Source organism: Bos javanicus, chromosome 3 (assembly GCF_032452875.1).
Source record: "Bos javanicus breed banteng chromosome 3, ARS-OSU_banteng_1.0, whole genome shotgun sequence".
In the NCBI taxonomy this organism is placed as follows: domain Eukaryota; kingdom Metazoa; phylum Chordata; class Mammalia; order Artiodactyla; family Bovidae; genus Bos; species Bos javanicus.
Window position 1 is genome coordinate 85,024,369 of NC_083870.1, and position 19,070 is coordinate 85,043,438.

The 19,070-nt window shown below is 39.7% G+C and overlaps 1 long non-coding RNA gene across 1 annotated transcript in view; it reads left to right on the forward strand.

Moving 5' to 3' along the window:
- Window positions 1-10,208: 10,208 nt before the first annotated feature.
- Window positions 10,209-19,070, forward strand: part of LOC133244508 (uncharacterized) — a 164,641-nt gene continuing 155,779 nt past the window's right edge. Inside the window, exon 1 of the long non-coding RNA XR_009735427.1 lies at window positions 10,209-10,589. This is a non-coding gene — a long non-coding RNA (uncharacterized LOC133244508). The remainder of the gene's footprint in view (window positions 10,590-19,070) is intronic.

A 19,070-nucleotide genomic window follows, 5' to 3' on the forward strand; every position in this document is an offset into this window, starting at 1 on the left:
AAGGTACCATCTTGGAAGAACAAGTCTGTTAGATGCTGTTTGACTGCCTTGCTATTAGTATCTTCCCACAACCTTGAGTATCGATCTCTTAAAAAGTGATAGCCAACATGATAATGATGATAGTAGTAACAACAAAAATAATTACAACCTTAATGATGGTTGAATGTGTGTATTACGTGTATAACCTGTGTCCAGGCATGGTTCTTGATGATTTAGACGATTTATGAAATTTAATCCTTATAGCAATCCATGACACAGGTATTGGCATTTGTCCCGCTTTTCAGATGAACAGACTAGGCAATTTGCCTGTGGTCACACTGATGGAAAGTTGTGTAAGAGGGATTTGATACAGGCATTCTCTACAAAGTATGTTCCTAAACTATATGGTCTCTATACTTAACGTACATTTAGTTATCAACTACTTGAAGTCACTGTTGAGGGAGTGTTGAACCTCACTCTTAGAAGATTTATAAAAAGAAATGAAAATTTTGGCTGAATGTGTTTATTTAGAACCTGTGTTTCTTAGATTTGTCAATAGTGGTGTCTTACATATCTTTTGCACTTCATAATCTTTAGAGAGACTTTTCCACCTGCTGATTTATTTTATTCCCCAAAGAGCCCTGTGAACCATGTGAGAATGACATTATTATTCCAAAGATGATGAAGCTAATAACCAGAGAGGTTAAGAGGCTTTCTAAAGTCCATATAGACTATTAGAGGAAGATTGGGAATTATCTATAATAATGATAATAATAATAAACCATTTGCTAAATATTTGCCATATGCCAAGCACCATACTAATCACATCAGTGGTATTATCTCATTTAACTCTCAACAATCAAAGACGGGCTTCCTAGATGGTGCTAGTGGCAAAGAATCCACCTACCAATGCAGGAGACTTAAGATCCCTGGGTCGGGAAGATCCCTGGGAGGAAGGCACAGCAACCCACTCCAGTGTTCTTGCCTGGAGAATCCCGTGGACAGAGGAGCCCGGTGGGCTACAGTCCACAGGTTTGCACAGAATCTGACAGGACTGAAGTGACTTAGCACAGACGCACACCATCAAAGATGTGAAATCACATGGCCAAGTTTCATTCTTTTTTTTTTTTTTTTTTAATTTTATTTTATTTTTAAACTTTACATAATTGTATTAGTTTTGCCAAACATCAAAATGAATCCATCACAGGTATACATGTGCTCATGACAAAGCCAGGAATCAAGCCCAAGTTGAGGCTCTCAACTCTTAAGTCTCCATTTCTTTAATGAATTTTCTTTAAAGGACATATTAGTTGCTCAGTCGTGTTCGACTCTTGTGACCTCATAGGCTGTAGCCTGCCAGGCTCTTCTGTCCATGGAATTCTCCAAGAATATTGGAGTGGGTTGTCACATTCCCTTCTCCAAAGGATGTTCCCAATCCAGGAATCTCCTGCATTGCTAGCAGATTCTTTACCATCTGAGCCATCAGGGAAGCCACAGGACATTATAACTACTTTTAAACACCTCTGGTGGTAGTTTAGTCACTAAGTCATGTCCAACTCTTGCGACCCCATGCACTTTAGCCCACCAGGCTCCTCTGTCCATGGGGATTCTCCAGGCAAGAATACTGAAGCAGGTTGCCATTTCCTTCTCCAGGGTTAAACACCTATCTGTATGTGTAAAATATTGATTATGATAATAATTAAGACTCTCTCAGTGCTTCCTATCTTAGGCACTGCACCATCCATTTGCTCATTAAATGAAGTTCTGACTTACCACCCACTCTGTGCCTGGTGCTGTTCTGAATGCAAGAATACATACATGAACAAAGCATTATTCTTCATGGAGCTTATAGTCTTTGGGGAGAAACAGAAAGTAATAAAATAATCACCTACATATATGACTATATATGTAGTGCCAGCAGTGCTAAGTGCCCAGCTGGAAAGTCTAGGGTGCTCTGAGAACCCATCAGGAGAGTACTCTGATACCATCTAGAGACGGGGAAGTCTTCCTGAAAAAGCCATGTTTGTATTGAGAACAGTAGGTGTGGAAATGTTAACTACAAGAGAATACATTCTAGAGAAAAGAGAAGGCTGTTTATAGGATGTGACATTTTGGGCATTTCAAAGAGCTAAAAGTGAGTTAACTAACTAGCTGGAATATGTTCAGAGAGAAGAAGAATGGCCCCAGACAAGCTTAGAGAGGCAACCCTATGCAGGCCTTTTTAAGGACTTTATCTAAAAGAAAGTGTAATCCATTGAAATCACAGATTACTGGTGTTTGAAAAGATCCTTTCCCTTAAGTGTTAAGAATAAATTGCAGGAGGCAAACATGCATGCAATGGGACCAGTTAGGAGGCTACTGCGGCAATACTGGCCAGACATGATGGTAGCTTAGACTGCAGGGGGGTGGTGGAGATGAATTTGGGAACTATTTAGGAGGTGAATTCAATGAGATTAATTTTAAGTTAGGTAAATGGAATAAACAAGAGGAAGGTGTTAGAATGCCTCCCAGGTTTCTGGCTTGTGTATATGCCTTGTTTCATTTAAACCTCACATCAGCACTATGATGATGATTATATTTTCAAGTTTCAAGAACCCGATTCGAAATTTTTCTGTCACTGTCCATAGTCATACCGTCCATCCAAAGCAAGGCCAAGATTCACTCAGGTCCACCTGAATCTGAAATCTGTGTTCCTGATTGCTATGCTACATTTAGGAAAGGAAATCTTAAATATAGAAGTTAAATATGGAAGTTAATGAATAAATGGACATCACTCAACTTTGAAAATATGCACATCCTCAGAGTCCAAGGTCCTATGATGCCCATGCATGTTTGCAGCTGGTGCTACTTCTGTTGCATGAGATCAAGGGAACAGGATTAATATTGTTAGGGAGTATGATTTTGTTAAATATCATTTTTATAAATAAAAATATATGCTCATTATAGAAAAATAAAAAGAAATACAGACAAGCAGAAAGAAAAACAATGAAAATCTCCTGTAATCCTCAGAGGGGGTGGAAAACACTTGTTTGCTTTTAATTACACAATACCATATACTATGATTAACCACCATGGGTATTTAGTGGAAAGATCACTAGAGACCCCAGATCTTGACCCACTCTTTTGTGATTTTGACTTCAGGGGAAGCTTTAGAGTCTGGGACTTCCCCTTGTCCTTTGTAAAACGGAGTGAAACTCTGTCCCCATTTACTGATCACAGTCTTTTTCTTTTGAGACGGAGTCACAGTGTGGCAGTGCTGGGTATCTTGGTGTTAGTACCGTACAGGAGTGAAAGACACAGCTTGAGAATTTCTCCAACTACTTAGCTGGCTCTTCACCTCTGCTTGGTTTCCTCATTGGTGGAGGGCAGATAATGATATCGGTGTCACAGAAAGGTTTTTGAAACATACATATTGGAGTACAGTCACTTTACAATGCTGTGTTTGTTTCCACTGGACAGCAAAGTGTATCAGCTATATGTATACATATATCCCCACTTTTTTGGATTTGTTTCCCATTTAGGTCACCACAGAGCAATGAGCAGAGTGTGCTCTCCTGTGGATTCTCACTGCTTTGCTTTGTGCTCAGTCTCTCCATGGTGTCTGACTCTTTGTGGCACCATGGACTGTAGCCCTCCAGGCTCCTCAGTCCATTTAATTTTCCAGACGAGAATCCTGGGGTGGCTTTTACCATTTCCTACTCCAGGGGATCTTCCCAACCCAGGGCTGGAACCTGAGTCTCTTGCGTCTCCTGTAGTGGCAGGTGGGTTCTTTACCACTAATGCAACCTGGGAATTTCTCACTAGTTACCTATTTTATACACAGTGGTGTGTATATGTCAATCCCAGTCTCCCAGTTCATCCCTTTCCCCCTTGGTTTCCATACATTTGTTCTCCACGCCTGTGTCTCTATTTCCAGGTTTTGAGGATTAGCTCACACGTGTGCAGTGTGCTTGCTGGGTCCAGTCCCCACGCAGAACAAGCAGTGAACACACAGCAGTGAAAAATCTCCACAAAAACACAGCCAGGCAACATTGCTGAATGACCTCCGGCATTCAGGGAGATAGAAGCAGAGTCAGGGAAGGCCCCCTAGTTCTGACTGCTCTCACTTCTCCAACTGCTGACTGAGCAGCACAGAACCACTTTCTTGCAGGTACTTGCCACAGGCTTTTTATCTCTGTGACTGGAGATAAAAAGAACAGAGACCTAGACTTCATTCTCATGGAGCAAGTAACATAGTGGAGCAGGATAGTAAACAGAATAACACCAACACAATTTCATCAGAGTCTTGATACTGTGAGCAATAGGCTGTGGGGCCAGGAGGCAGTGGGGAAGTGCCTCATTTTGCCTCTGGGGAACCTGGGAAGGCTTCATTCATCCTGGACCTTCAGGAGGGTAGAATTTGCTGGGTGGAGAGAAAGGCATGAGTACCTCGCTGTGTGCCACTGAAGTATCCTTTGCTAGAATGCTCCACAAAAGGCTAGGGGTGCTAAGGCCACTTTGAGAAACCTGGGGCTAGAGTAAAGGGAACTGGGGTGGGAAGATGAGGCTCAGCAAGCGTGTCTGGTGCTACCCCGAGCTCCCATCACTGCATGCTTTCCACATCCTCCCATATCTCCTTGCTCCCCTTTCTGCCAACTGCTTTTCCTTCTTGAGGGCCCCACCCCCTATTTTGGATACTTACCAAAAGGCAGAAGGATCCTCTGCCTCCCTTCTCCCACCCACAAAAGCCTGCCAGGGGAAAAGCATCAGATGTGAAGAGTTGAACCTGCAGTGTAGTTTATGCAGTTTACGTTGCTATGATCTTTCCCCCAGGGGTATTAGCCTTTCAGTTCCTCGCTTTTTGTGGAGTGAAACTCTTTGATGCTGGAATCCCACTCTATCTCCTGATCCACGGTCTGCACTCAATCGTTTTAGACCCCCAGGGTAGCGGATGAGTTTTGTGTGGTGAATGTGGTGGAGTTTTCACTGTTGCTTAGTGGTAAGTAGGTATCACTCTCCAGTTTCTCATAGAGCCCACTGTTCCTACCAGTTCATCACATCGTCATTGTGGCTGACCTGCTCTGAAGATATTTGTGTATGTGGCCCCCTGCAAGAAGGTTTCTCATTTCTGGAGTTTTCAATTGGGAAATTACATCAACACCTCCTATAGTAATTCCCCTTCAGTTCTTTTCTTCCTTAGGCAGTTCTACAGATAATACTCTATCAACTTGTACTCAGTGTTGGGTAATGGTTACAAGTGTTCTAGGATTCCTCCTCATCACCAGGAGGGAGACCAGACTTTAGCACCTGTTACTAAGGCTTCATTCAACTGTTACTAAGTCGTTTCTCACATACACAGAAAAATGAGAATCGAGGTTGATGTTTTTCTTAAAACACAACAAAACAATTTGTGATGATTTTAATTGATTCTTAAATGAATGGGTGAAATCAATTATTTAGCCCACAATGTTTCGTTTTTCAACATGTGAAGGGAGCTTATCAAACCCAGCTGCTAAGGCGTTTCATCAGCAGGACTAGAGTCGTGCATCTCTGAGCAGGGGGAGAGGGTGGCTGAGGACGATTTAGGGGTTAGGGAGGCAGATGGGACCATCCTGGGAAGAGCATTCTCAGACGATATATGGGTATAGACTTTGTTAACACCTAGGTCATGTGGGGAGATGGTGCATGCGATGTGGTGCCTACTGAGGTGAGAAGGGTCAGCTGCATTAATTGAATGTCTGATTCAGTTCACAGGCATGAAGGCCCTGCTACGAGCACTGCCCACCCCCACCACCCCCACCCCAGCCTGCAGCATTGTGACCTGGTGGAGGACTGCTTTGCCCAGCATATATCCCCACCTCTGACCCAGTCATTATTCCCAATTATCATCCATTTCAAACAGCCAGTGATAGCATGTGTGCATCAAGGATCACAAAAGAAATTTGGATTACGAAGAATAGAAAAATCTGTCTAACATGTGGCACCACTAAAGAGTTCTGGCTGAGACATATTTCTTATGGTCAGCAGTTGTCTGGAAAATAGATGTTTACTTATAGGGAGTATATTAAGATCTTTTCCATTAGGCAGTATATATCCTGCATTGTATTTTCCCTTACAGAAAAGTATGGTGGAATAAACCTTTAAGTGGCGATTCACGGGGCAAGGAAAAATATTAAAAAGCAATACTGTTCTATTTTGCTATTTCAGCATATTAGAGAGAAAGAGAAGCTCCAGGAACCTGTCTTTGGAAGGATGGTCTTTTTAAAATGGTATGCTCCGTTTAAAACTACAAGTGAAATATTTGCTAAATACAAATTATATTTCTTAGAGAAAAAAATGTCCCTAATATTCAGCAAGAACTTAAACACTCTGGGTTTTTCCCTGAGCCATCTATCTTCTGATGAAAAGGTGTATTTTAATAAGACTGGGTATATTCTTTGCATCAGACTCTCTCATGTCTCTTATGAGTTTGTTAGTTGGTGACAAGTTTATGTCGCATAGAAACTTTTTTTTTGTACGACTCTTCCAGAACAGAGACTGGGCATCACAAGACCAGTGTCCTGTCTTGCTTTTTAACACGTTGTAATTTCTGTGTCTCTATTTTCTTAGCAGACTTGTGCTCCCACAATACCATTATACAAATGGATGCATGATCCCAATGCTATAAAGCTCTGAAACATCTTCTAGTGCTAAAAGAATCAACCTTTTCATGACAAGTTTGATCCAAGTTGAAGCCAGTGGGCATGTGGTCTGAGCAGCTCATCCTGGGTGTGTGGCCATCCTTGGGCAGTGTGCCACTTGGCCTAAGTCTTGGCTCCTTTCTATGTAAAATGAGGCAATAGTACCTCATATTTATGATGAGGATTAAATGAAAAAAATATATACCTGAAGCATCTAGGAGAGAGTCTAGTAGACAGTTTGTATTCAATAAATGCTAGCTGTTGGGATGAAATTTTCAATTAGGTAAGAGAGGTTGGCATCTGAGAACCTTTAAAGCTTAAATGATGGCATCTGACAGAAGCAGCAGCTGACTTCCTAGCCCCCTCTGTCCCAGGCTCTCAGTCAGGGCTCAGTACATATTTGGCGAATGAATGAACGACCACCAGAACAAGCTCCCGAGTTTGAACCCCCAGACCTACCAGTGCAACTGACCAATTCATTTTGCCAGATCACACATTCCACATTTTTTTTCCGTCTATTTGTCTCAGTAGAATGCACCATTTCAATTAGAAGCAGGGAAAAACTGTTAAATATTATTCTGGAGCTCTCTTAAGCCACACCCACAACTATTTATTGAGGACGAGACTGGTGAGCAGAGTGGAGTCAGGAAAAAGAATTCTTAGCATGGTTTCTAGAAGATAGCTCTGCAAATATATAAGACATGGTAAAAATCAAGGGCGGTGGTTTATTTTTTATTTATTTTCAAATTTTAATGACCTAATGGCATGAGATGAATCCTAACCTACTTGCACTGGTTTGTTATTTACTTCCCTGCCAAACACTCGTTTCACAGTATAAGATCACCTGAAACGTTCAGACCTGCTATCCCAGTAAGAGAGAGTCCTTTCTCAGCTGGTGCCAAGGGGATCTCAAGAGGGCTTGGGAAGCCTCTTAGATGAACTCTCTCACCTTCCCTACTCACTCATCATACGGGTGTTGGGATTTTGGAGCAGAACTATGGAGAGATGAAGTGCATAAGGGACCACCAACTACTTTTCACTTCTCAAATAGTGCATCTCGCTTTCTCCTTTGTAGTATCTCCTTATTTTCTTGGATTCACAGAACTGTTTTAATAAGAAAGTTTTGAGAATATCCCGGGATTATAGTCTTTGAATGAACTTTCATACCACTAGTATAAGCCCCTTTGGTTTAAAACTGTTCCTCTTAAAAGCGTCTACTTATAACTACCAGCTGCTGACTCTTTTCTCTCATGCTCGTGAATGCACACACAGACACAGAGAGCGTGCACATGTACATACACACACATATGCGCATACACACTCCCTCGGAGACACTGTGTACATGTAAACATCCAGAAGGAACAATGCATTGTAAAAATTGTCCTGTTGAGTTTGTAATCCAGTGTGAATTACTGAGTGCTGATAAGTAAAGGAAGTTCAACCAGACAGTTTAATCCTCCAATTTCCTGTCTTCTAATCAGCCCCTGATTCTTTTGGTTTTAAATTAGAAACATTCCTGACAATATTTGGGACAGGTGAAGGAAAATCAACTAGAAAATAAGTAAGGACAAAGCACTTATTTTACTGTTTAAAGTTCACAGGAGAAATATGAGTGTAATAACAGGAAATCAAGATTTTAAAAAAGATAGTAGAAGTACATAGGCTAACTTAAGTAACCAATCACATTTCTGGATGAAGTATGTTTGGATCATAATTTGATTTAAAGAAAAAAATAGGAACCTAGCTTAATGTATCTGTTTCTAAGTATAGTAAATGGTACTTTGAAAAATGTTGTGTAAGGCTAACCAAAAAGAAAATGATAAGGATAATTTCTTAGTGTATGTGGGAGAAAAATATCTACTTCATTCAATTGATTATTGTTAATACTGTGAGAAAATAGTTTTGCGGTGTACAGAGACCTTTGAAATTAATGCATTTTCTTAGATTAATTAATAGAGTTGCACATCTTTATAATGATTGATAAAAATAAGGCAACTGTATATTTAAAAACAAGTTCACATGGAGTGTGTAAATGCTTGAAATAAATGTGTGTAGATCTGTTTATCATGAACACTTTCTTTTGATAAAATACTGGATGCTGAGCAGATAAAGATTTATTATTTTTGGAATTCTCTGATTGTAATTCTTTTCATTTTATGGGTATTGTAGTGAATTCCAAGTTATTTTACCCGCCATCATGAACGAGCTAAAGCAGATGCACAGAAAAATTTTCATTAAGCAATGTCTTCTTAGGAATATGGAAGCCAATATCTAACAAAAGTTGTTTCATTAAGAAATAACAGTTCAAAAATTGAAACAATAAATACAAAATAAGATGTGAAGCTAAGCAAATAACAACAAAAGGTTTGTATGAAATATGAGTTTTTGTGTCTGCAGCGGTTAGGACTGCCAATCATTTGAAAAGTAGGCTGGAGTTGAGAGTTTTTTTAAATTGTTGAGCACAGAAAGACAGTATTTCATAGAAGTACCTTGCTAATTTATCTATTCCTATCTGTCTATATATGCATAAATGTATATTTTTAAAGGCATTTACATTATAAGGCATAGCATATCATTCCTGCTCAAGCATTTTCATGGCACACAAAATCTGAGATGTAAAAATTTAGATAGTTCTTGACTGAAAAATTGTATGGCAATTTCTAAAGAGAATACTTCCAAAATAAGTGCTTGGGAAACTAGGACGGGGTGAGGGAGATGCAGCATGATTTAACAGCCTTCATTTAATAGTCACTGTGAGTTTTTAAATTTGATCATAGAAGCAAGACAAATTTGTAGTTCACATAAAAATAATCCTATAGTATATTGTTATCAGCTAATCATTAGGAAGAGGAGAAGGTTTATTCTGGCTTTACTTTAATGCCAAGTAGGTAGAATGAAGGTAACTCCACTGGTTAGAATTATATTTTGAAGCATATACAGACATTCAGGGCATTTCATATCATTTGGAGTGAAGGAAAATTTCACAAGGGTTTTCCGGAGTTTTATACCGGAAGGTTTCAAGTAGAGATGTCACAACATAGCTAGATTAAGTTGATACGTAATATCTATGTCTTGATTTGCATGATTAAAGCATTAGAGAAGTGACTCAGATATCAAAAGATTTCTCATAAGTGGCAGCGCCAAAGGTAATTACTGTTAAAATGTACATGCTTGAACCCTGGTCGCTTGTTAACTTCTAAGTTGTTTACAACTTCTTGGGTTGGAATAAAAGTTTTCATTTGACTTTTGCATATCAAGACCCGTTTCTTATTTCATTTTGATAACGAAAGTGTATTTAGCATTTCTTATACCCTATGTCCTTCAAGACATTAGCTTCAGCAAAAAAAAAAAGTGATAGAAGACAGAAAAGGCATTTCTCAGTATTTCTCATTTTAAAACACTTGTTTCTCAGACAAAAGTAGCTTTATAAAGACAAAGCTAAAATTTGTACTTCAAAAAGCCCCTGATTAATTTAGTCAACTGCTCTCCAATTAGTTATCAAAAAGTGAAGTTAAAACCCCACTGTAAGCCAGGGTACATTAGGAGAGGGGGTGGGGATGGAGAGGGAGAGAGAGGAAAGATGAGAGAGGTTGTTACTCTCAGTCTTTGATTAACTGGTTTCTTTCATTCTAGTAGGGTCTTTATTATTTAGGAAAATAAAAATGATCCGAGGCTCTCTCTCCATTCTCACCCCCAAAATTTGGAGTAGGTAATGGATGTCTACAACCTGGTCCAACATATGCCCCCAAACTAAAACAAACAAACTCATTTGCCATACAAATTGTTTACGATTCATTAAAAAGCAAAATTGCATATCCCGGTGCTGGCAGCTGAGGCCGAGCCTCCACGGGCGGAGGGGGCATTCACTGAGTTGCCTTTGTATGCTGGGAGGACCAAGCCGGAGGTTCCCACTATGCAGCCTGGAGTCTGTGCAGCCAGATGACGCATGAGGTAATTTTAAAGCTTTATTTGCCTTTAGTGCGAAACTCAGATCTTGTACTATTCTTTGGTTAAAGAAGCATATCAGCTAGGGGCATGTCTAAAAATTTCTTTTTTTTTTTTTTTGAGTTGGGAAAAATTGTTTGGGGTGACGAAGGGGTGTGGAGGGAGAGGAAGTGAATGCTATTCAAGGAAAGATAAGAGCTAAGAGAAAATGCAAAATTTGTTTTAATTTTAATTAATCCTCTCCCTCCCGACACCAAAGTCCTCAATTTCCCATCAGTAATGGGAAGTTTACATTAGAATTATTTGGAATAGGCAGATCTAAAACCCTGTGGTCTGTGGTCACCTTTGAGGGAAATAAAAATCGATTTATTCTCTATGGTAGCTTCTACAAGTTCTTTAAAGAGCACTCTGATTTCTCACTCCTTTTCAAAGCAAAGATCTACAAGGACTGAAGTGGAGAAACTTCCTGTAGTATACAGCCTAAACAGCAGCATGTGAGCTTACAGCATTGTTTATTTTTAGTCGACTGCATTGCTAAATGTTTCCACCACTTTTATATTTTATATTCCCGGCGGTAAAACATCTGTAAAATAATTTTAAATGAAAAGCAACCTCCAAGTAAACTTTACATAAAAGAAATGACAGTTTTCCGAGTTACAAAAAGAGGAGCATTTGGTGATCTTTGCAAGAAAGAAAAAAAAGATGACACAATTTGCCATAAAAAGTAACAGTCTATAAAATCTATGAACTCTTGAAATACAAGGAAGTAGAATGTCACCCAGAATATGACATCAGCGTGCAGTCTTTTTTTTTTTAAACTTACAACTTAGCTTAGAAAATAATAGCTAAACCAATCAGTATGTTCATTTCTAGTGTTTAACAAGCTGTATAAGGCGAAAGCAATAGACAACATCACTGCATACAAGCAAACCTTGTTCTTGCTGGCAGAAACTCTTATGGGAAAACAAGTGCCCTGAATAAAAGTTCAGGATGGAAGTGAATAGCCTACTGCTAGTCTAATTAACCAAAAGCCGCGAGTAACACTGTCCTGAAATCACTGGTAAAGTTCCTAAGGTCTAGTTAAGAAATTGCAAGTTCAAACACATACCCACAACCACCTTAACTCAAGAGTCCTTAGAATGCACATCCTGCTGCACCCCAAGAAGCAGCCGAATAGAATCCTGCAGAAGCTCACTTTTAATAGTCTCTCAGTCCTCAGAATTCCTAAAACATGCCAAAATGATACCACCCCTGGTCCAGGAAGAGGAAAGGAGGACTCTTCCCGGAGAGCATACAATGAAACCAACTTGTCCCGTCTTGTAATTCCATTCGCCAGCTTCCTCCAACACCACTCTCTTCCTCTCTCTCTCCCTCTCATTTTTTTTCTTAAACTGATATCTATGTGAAATGAGCTGAAGTTCACGGTCCAGTTAGGAACGGATAATACATTCATTGTCCTGGCAGCAAACTTTTTTTTCACTCCCTGGAAGAATTCACGCTTGCCGCAAGAATAATAATTACGGAAAACTAGAAATGCGCTGCTAACGAATTAATCCTTAACGGACACCACCCTAACGAGGGCGGTAATGATTTGAGGACTTTCTTCTGCACCGAAGTTGCATCTCCCGTGACAATAAGCTATTGTGCATCCTCCCAACTTGTTCTACCTCTTATAGATCCAGGATGTCAAAGGTTGTCTGGCCTGCTTGACCGTGACATGTGAGTTAACTCATTCTGTGGCTGCAGGGTGGAACTTTTACTAAAACTTTATTTGGACCCAGGATTTTGAAAAGATAGGGTGTGCGAGTCTTTCCCACTCAGCGCTAGAGTCTCTGAGAGACTGAAGACCTGCTTTGACATAAACAAATGGGGGAAAGTTAAATGAGGGCTGTGGGTCCCAGATGGAAAACAGGGAGTGGGGACCCAGAGGTCTCCCACAGGTAACTTCAGGCCATCCAATTAATGGGGCAAACAGCCGAACTCACCCAGGGTTAGCTTCTCCCAGCACCCAACATGCGTCCTCAAAAAATACCACAGTCATGGAAAAACCACACACCCCAGAGTCCCTGAAAACAAAAGTAAAGAGGATGTAAAGCTAGACAGAGGGACTAAAACCTGAGGGCCAGGATAAATGTCTTTCTCTCTTTTTTTTTAAACCCCAAGGTCGACTTGGCTAAAATATCCACCTCTACCTTAAAACTTCTGATATTCTCTTATAAAAAATAAAAACAAATAAACAAGCAAAAAAACTGAAACACAACAACTCCCATTCACTGTCCTGTGGAAAAGCAGGACAAGCCTTCCTGGGAACTCAAGTCTCAGAGTGGCAGAGAGAGGATGGCAGGAGGGAGCAGTGTGAGGCTGCCTCACTGAAGAGTGTGAAAAAAATCAAATGTGAATTTGATGAATGTGAGGTCTGGGACATTTTGTCAAAGAGGGAGGGAAAATAGAAAAGGGAAAAAAAAAAAAAGCAGCCCCGGCTGCCAACTCACCATCCACCAAGTTCTGGCCGAGATGTCGTAGCAGAGCTGCCATTTGATGGAGCCGTCGGAAGCTTTCCCTGCCATTACGCTGTCAGCAAGCTTCATCTGATGCTAACTCACGGGAGATAAGACACCTAATTGAGAAAACATTTGCAGTGGCATGTGGGGCAACATGTAGTCCGGTCCATACCATATGGAATCATGGGTAAAAAAAAAAATCTCCTTGACAATGAACCAATCTCTCACAGACCCAGTGGCAAGGTGAAGTGGAGATGAAAACTCTTCTGCTCCTAGCACTGTCTTCTCTCTCCTTTTTAAAAAACAAGAACCCACTGCTACACATCAAAGCGAGGCGGTTAAAATTAGGGCTTCATCACTCAGATGATTTTGGTCTGCAAGGTTTTTCCTTTCCTTCCAACAACCAATCCCCCCTCTTTTTTTTTTTTTTTTTAAGGAGAATAAAGAGATTTAATAGGACAAAGGCAGGTAGTGGACTGCGGAGGGATCGCCACAGGCTATTAGCCTAAAATTTCTGCTTGACAGATGGAACTGCTTAGAGACTATCATGCGATGTTTTGGGCTTTTTTTTTTTCTTTCTACACCCCCCTCTTCTTCGACTTTAAGTCTGATTCAGTATCTGTTTTTCACAGCCACTTTTCTCAAGAACGTGAGCTGTGCATTTAAAAAAGTGTTTAGTTCAGTTTTCTTGTCTTACACATCTTGTTGGAAGCAAAGCAAAAAGTCTAAAACTAAATCTGTGGACAGCTGAACAGGTTTTCCAAGGAATAAAAAAAAAGTCTGGGAAAAAATATTTTTCCTTACTTACCTTATTTTTTAAAAATGATTCATCAGTTGATTTGGTTGTGAAGGAACAGAAACAGGAGAGGACAACATTCAGGTCCCTTGCTTTTGGGTTCTGCTGCTGTTGTATTTACGTGTGTGTTTTTCTAGGAGCAAATACATTACTGATATTTCACAAGTTCTCATCCAGGTTAGGTACTATGTCTATCTTTGGGTGTACCTTTTTATAAACAAAAGTTAATTCTGGGCTTTTCCATTGTTTGTTAATAAAGTGATTCAGTTATTTTCAACCCAGGTTAACACAATTCAGGCTAAACTTGACTGAGGACGTCCTTATTCAGGGAAAATTGCATCTGATTTCCTTACTGTAACCAAGCCATCTTCTTCGCAGGGATTTTTAGCCACACATCCTTTCTTTAGCAGGAAAAATAAACCACCACACGGACCTACCAATAAGAATGGCTGTAAAAATAATTTTTTTTAATTTAACTGAGACCTCCAAGAAACTGCTGAATTTCAAGTCATTTGACTTTAGGACTAAGATGGGAGAAAGAAATAGAAAGGATGTCTTGGATTTGTTTTATTTTATTCTTGCTAACTGTGTGAAATTAGGAACTGCAGAAATACCTTTATAAGAATCATGTACCAAACACATCCCATTTTTTTTCCTAAATACAAATGATTTGCTCATCTCTGAGAAACTAGCAGTGATATTATAATTCTTTATACCCCAGGTCTCCTGTATAGGCACTCCGGAGCATGGGAGAATTTATCTCCGGTATTTTTCAGGGTAACTGAACTGTGATTATTTGAAAAGTTGTGCAATTACAGCCAAACTATCCAACAGATTTTTTTCTAGTCACGTTTTCAACTGAATAATATTTAGATGAACTTATTCAGGCACAGTATCAGTTCCAAAGAGGTGAAATTTTGGTGGCTTTTGTTTTCCTATTTCTGACCTCTTCCTTAGTTGGTGTTATTTTAACCACTTAGCATCAGCAAAATGGCTGCTTTGACAAACATAATTCCAGCAAAGCAAATTTTATCCAATTGCACCTGAAATGTTTTAGCATTTAAAGCACGATCTACAGACTGCTTCTTGCAGAATGAACCACAAATATAGTAAATATGGCATTTTCCCCCTTTCTCATCCCTCATTTAATGGGATTTCTCCAAATGAGGGTAGGAGGTGGTATTGGAAATGATCATCAAATATGGATATTGCCATTACTTTTAGAAGCATTTTGTGGTCTTTATTATTTTGGTGTCACCTCTCTGTTGAGAAAGAGAGTTGGTAGTACAGGAAACACTAAGTTACTTTAGGTGTCCACAGCAAATGGACCTTGCCAGTCAAAACAGTTTGTTGCCTTGTATAACTGCAACATCGTTAAAATGACCTGGTCTTTCTTCAGCTTACCATTTGGAGAACAAAATAGGAAAAGAGTTGAAAATTCTGTATAAATGTAAAATAGCATAAACAGAAATAAAAGGGAAAAAAGAAAAGAAATGAAGTAGCATTCTGCCTTTGAATCAACCTCTTGTTCCATCTCATCCTTTCCAGCTTGCCTCTGATAAGCAGACAAAACCAAAGTTCCCTTGCTTTAGAGTCTGCTCAGCCTTCTTCTAGAGCACAAAGGCACGAGGGTATTTTGGATTCGTGGGTCCAGGTTCGTGGGTACAATTTCTAAATTTGTCCCGCAGCAGACTCTGAAGTTGAAGGTGTCTCTGATCTGAGTAGCTGCATTTCTGGGACTCAGAACACCCCACGCACACACATTGTTTATGAATGAATGGGGCATAAGGTAAACTGGAGTCCAGATTTCACTCTGTGAATGGTGGAATACCCGGGAGGATTTTACAGGGGATGGCAAAGTAGTTTTGAACAAAGAAATGAGAAATATTATTGGATAATAGTGTTTTAAATCCAAAACAATTAGGTGCATTTAACTTTATCATTGTTCTCTAAGAGGCTGGTGGAAACTGTCCTTTCCCATATAGCAATCAATCTTTTCACAGTGTGGCCTGTTGTTAATAGCCTTAAAACAAGATTAAATAAAACATGTTAAATATTGCAATTATTGTGGGAAATAAAATTATTTGGTGAGCATAATGGGGAGCAATTCAAGCATTTAACATGATCCAGGAAATGCTACTCCAAACAATTGCATTTGCTTTATGCATTTTTCCCCTTTGATTGCTGACAGATGCCTTTTTGGAAACAAACATCTAAATGGTTTGCTTTCAGTCAGAAAAAAATTTAACAGAAAGTGGCTACATGTTTTGAATTTAACTCTTGTCATTTGAATACTTCTTCCTACTGCACATGAATGAATCTGAGGCAAAAACAGCACTCTTGTCAAGAAATGAGCCCATCCGGATTGGAACTTTCTTACTTCCTTGGAACGTGTTTTCTAAGAAGTAGGAATCCCCTTAGCTATGAAGTCAAATGGTGGGTTAAACTGCTGGGCATGGATGAGGAGTATGGCCTGACTATGGGGGAACATTAGAACAGGAATCGTTTTCTCATAACAAGAGCCCCCCGGGGCAAAGAATAAGTCACTTTCCAGCCTCTTTCTGGCGGTCTGTGGCCAATGCTACCAAATCAGCTACCCACCTGCCTTGGTTGAATGGAAGAACCTGGACTGAGGGACTGGGGCATTCCCATCTGTGTGTTTACTGCAGGGCATCTGGGTAAAGACTTTGAAGACTTCACTGCCAACAGGTGTGCAATACCAAGGCGAGTTTTTGGTTTTTGTTGTATGCTGCTAAAAGTCAACATGAAATGGAATATTAATGATTTTCAGAGGCTGGATAGCAGAGTCATTGGAAAGACAGTTTCTGAAGCCCAATTGCCCATATGCTGGCTTGGTTAGTTACTGTGTGACCACTCCCAGGTTACTTAACATCTCTGATTCTCTGAGTCCTGATCAGAAAAATGAAGATAGCAATTGTTATTAAATACATACATACATACATACACACACACACACACACACACACACACACACATATATAAAGTTAGTCGCAAAATATGCATAAAGTCAATAGTTCCTGATATGTAACAAGTTTTCAAGCAAAATTATTACTTTGTTATTGATGTTTTGTTACTATTATCCTTTGTGGAGGGAAACCCCTTTCTTTCTGCTTCTGGTTCTGCCCTGTGAGACTGGGTTAGGTCCCTTCACTCTGTGCTTCCATAAAAATCTGTGCCTTGCTCCATTCAGCTCTTAGCACCCTTTTCTGGAGCCATCTGCCTCCCAGTCCGCCTTCCCTCCTGAACCTTGAGATGCTTGAGGGCAGGGCCCGTGTCTTGTTTATCTCAGTAGCTATGAGGTCAAACTCTATGATGGACAAACAGTAGGGGCACCTTAAATAGTGAGAGAAAGATGGTAAAAAGGCACAGAACATTAGCTGATTTGAAATTTGCATTCATCTCATATTTTAAGAGCCCTTTCATTTACCTTGGTTTGAACTACTGACCATTCTAGTACATCTGCCTTTACTAGTTAACACCCTTCTTCAAGACCCCAGTCTGCAGTGATGTCTAGCACCTTTGAATTCCTGTTGCCTTCCTTATCTGTATCATCCACTGGTACTCGCAGAGACAGATTATACTCTTATTTGTCTTTAATGAACACAGGTCATTCATTTATTCATTCATTCAGTCATTTAGTAGAAACTTTTGCAATGTTGGCAACTACCTTGTTTTTTTTCCCTTTGAAGCTTTGTTTCTAGAGCTATTAGAAATTTGAAACTTAGGAGAAGAGCAACTTGATTTTGCATGCAATAGCTAACATTGAGTGCTTCCTCTTAGCTAGGCACCGTTGTAAGATTTTTCTTTTCAGATAGGTCCTATGAGGTTGGATCTATTACTAACCCTATTTTAAAAGCAAGAAAACAGGCTCTAAGAGTTGAAGCAACTTGTTTTGGGTCCTGGAGCTAGAGATGGAAGAAGTATTCAAGGCTAGAAATTATGACTCCAGAGCTTCACCAGGCTGGTGCTGCCTCCAAACCATGAAAGCACTCAGCACCTGGTAAGTGCTTGTTGAGGTCCTTTCAGGTGTGATATACCATTTAAGCTCTACAACAGCCTAGAAGGTTAGTATTATTTTCAATTTGCAGGTCAAGATCCAAAAGGTAAGAGCCTTGCCTAATGACACATACGAAAGTTTGAAGAGCTGAGACAGCCTGGGACTTACTTGACAAGAAAGCCCATGCTTTTCCTGTTCTAGTTAGCTAGCTCTCAGAAGATTTTAAAAAATTTCTTTTGTATCATTGGTTGTTGAGCTTAATGAAACAACTCTCCAAATGTTTGAAAATAATGAAATTAGAAATGTACCCTGTTGCTGAAACTGAAGTTCAGTTTAGGGCAATGGGTATCTAAGACTTGAAAAAAAGCTTGTATGAAAGAGAGATTATCTATAGCCAAGGAAGGTCTTTTCTAACTTTAATCAGGTGGAAAATCCTAAAATGATGTTCAGGACATCACTGTCTAACACTGAAAATAAAAATGTCACTCAGATATAAGCTTTGGAACCAGAGGAAGAATCTACACAAAAGGATAGACAGTCTAGTTCTGCTGAAGCCTAGAAAAATGCCAAAGTCTCTGGTGGGAGATTTAGCCCTTTATGATGAAAGTATCAAAGTCTTTTGCACAGGTACTCATATTACTAGGCATGAGTGTGGGGACTTAAAAAAAACCAAAATAAAACAGTGTCCCAAGTCACCTGGCATGGTTTTCTCACCGTATGGCAGAAGCAAATGCCGCAAAGCTGAGAAGGGCAGAATTGAAGAAAGTGCCAGGGGGTCCAGACAGCCCCATCCATTTTAATAATATGCCCAGAGATTGTCCAGATTTTTGATCTAGGATATGCATTTTTTTTGCTCAAGAAAAATATTGATAATATTTTTCAGCAGAAACTCACCCGCCTGTGCCCTGTGAAGAACTGGGTTTAGTGGCAGTTCTTGTTCTTCACTGCCATTTAGAAATTCTCTTTTATTTTCTCTGCATTTTCTGTCAACCAGCTGCCACCCAAGATTGGACTAAACCCTCTGCCCCCTGTTAAAAAGGAAAAAAAAAAAAAAAAGGAAAGGAAAAACATGCACACAACACAACCCTCTAATAAGTATATTCACAACTTCTATGCAAGGCGCTTAAGAAAACTAAAAGGTTAATATATTCCAACTAGATGTTGGGTATAGA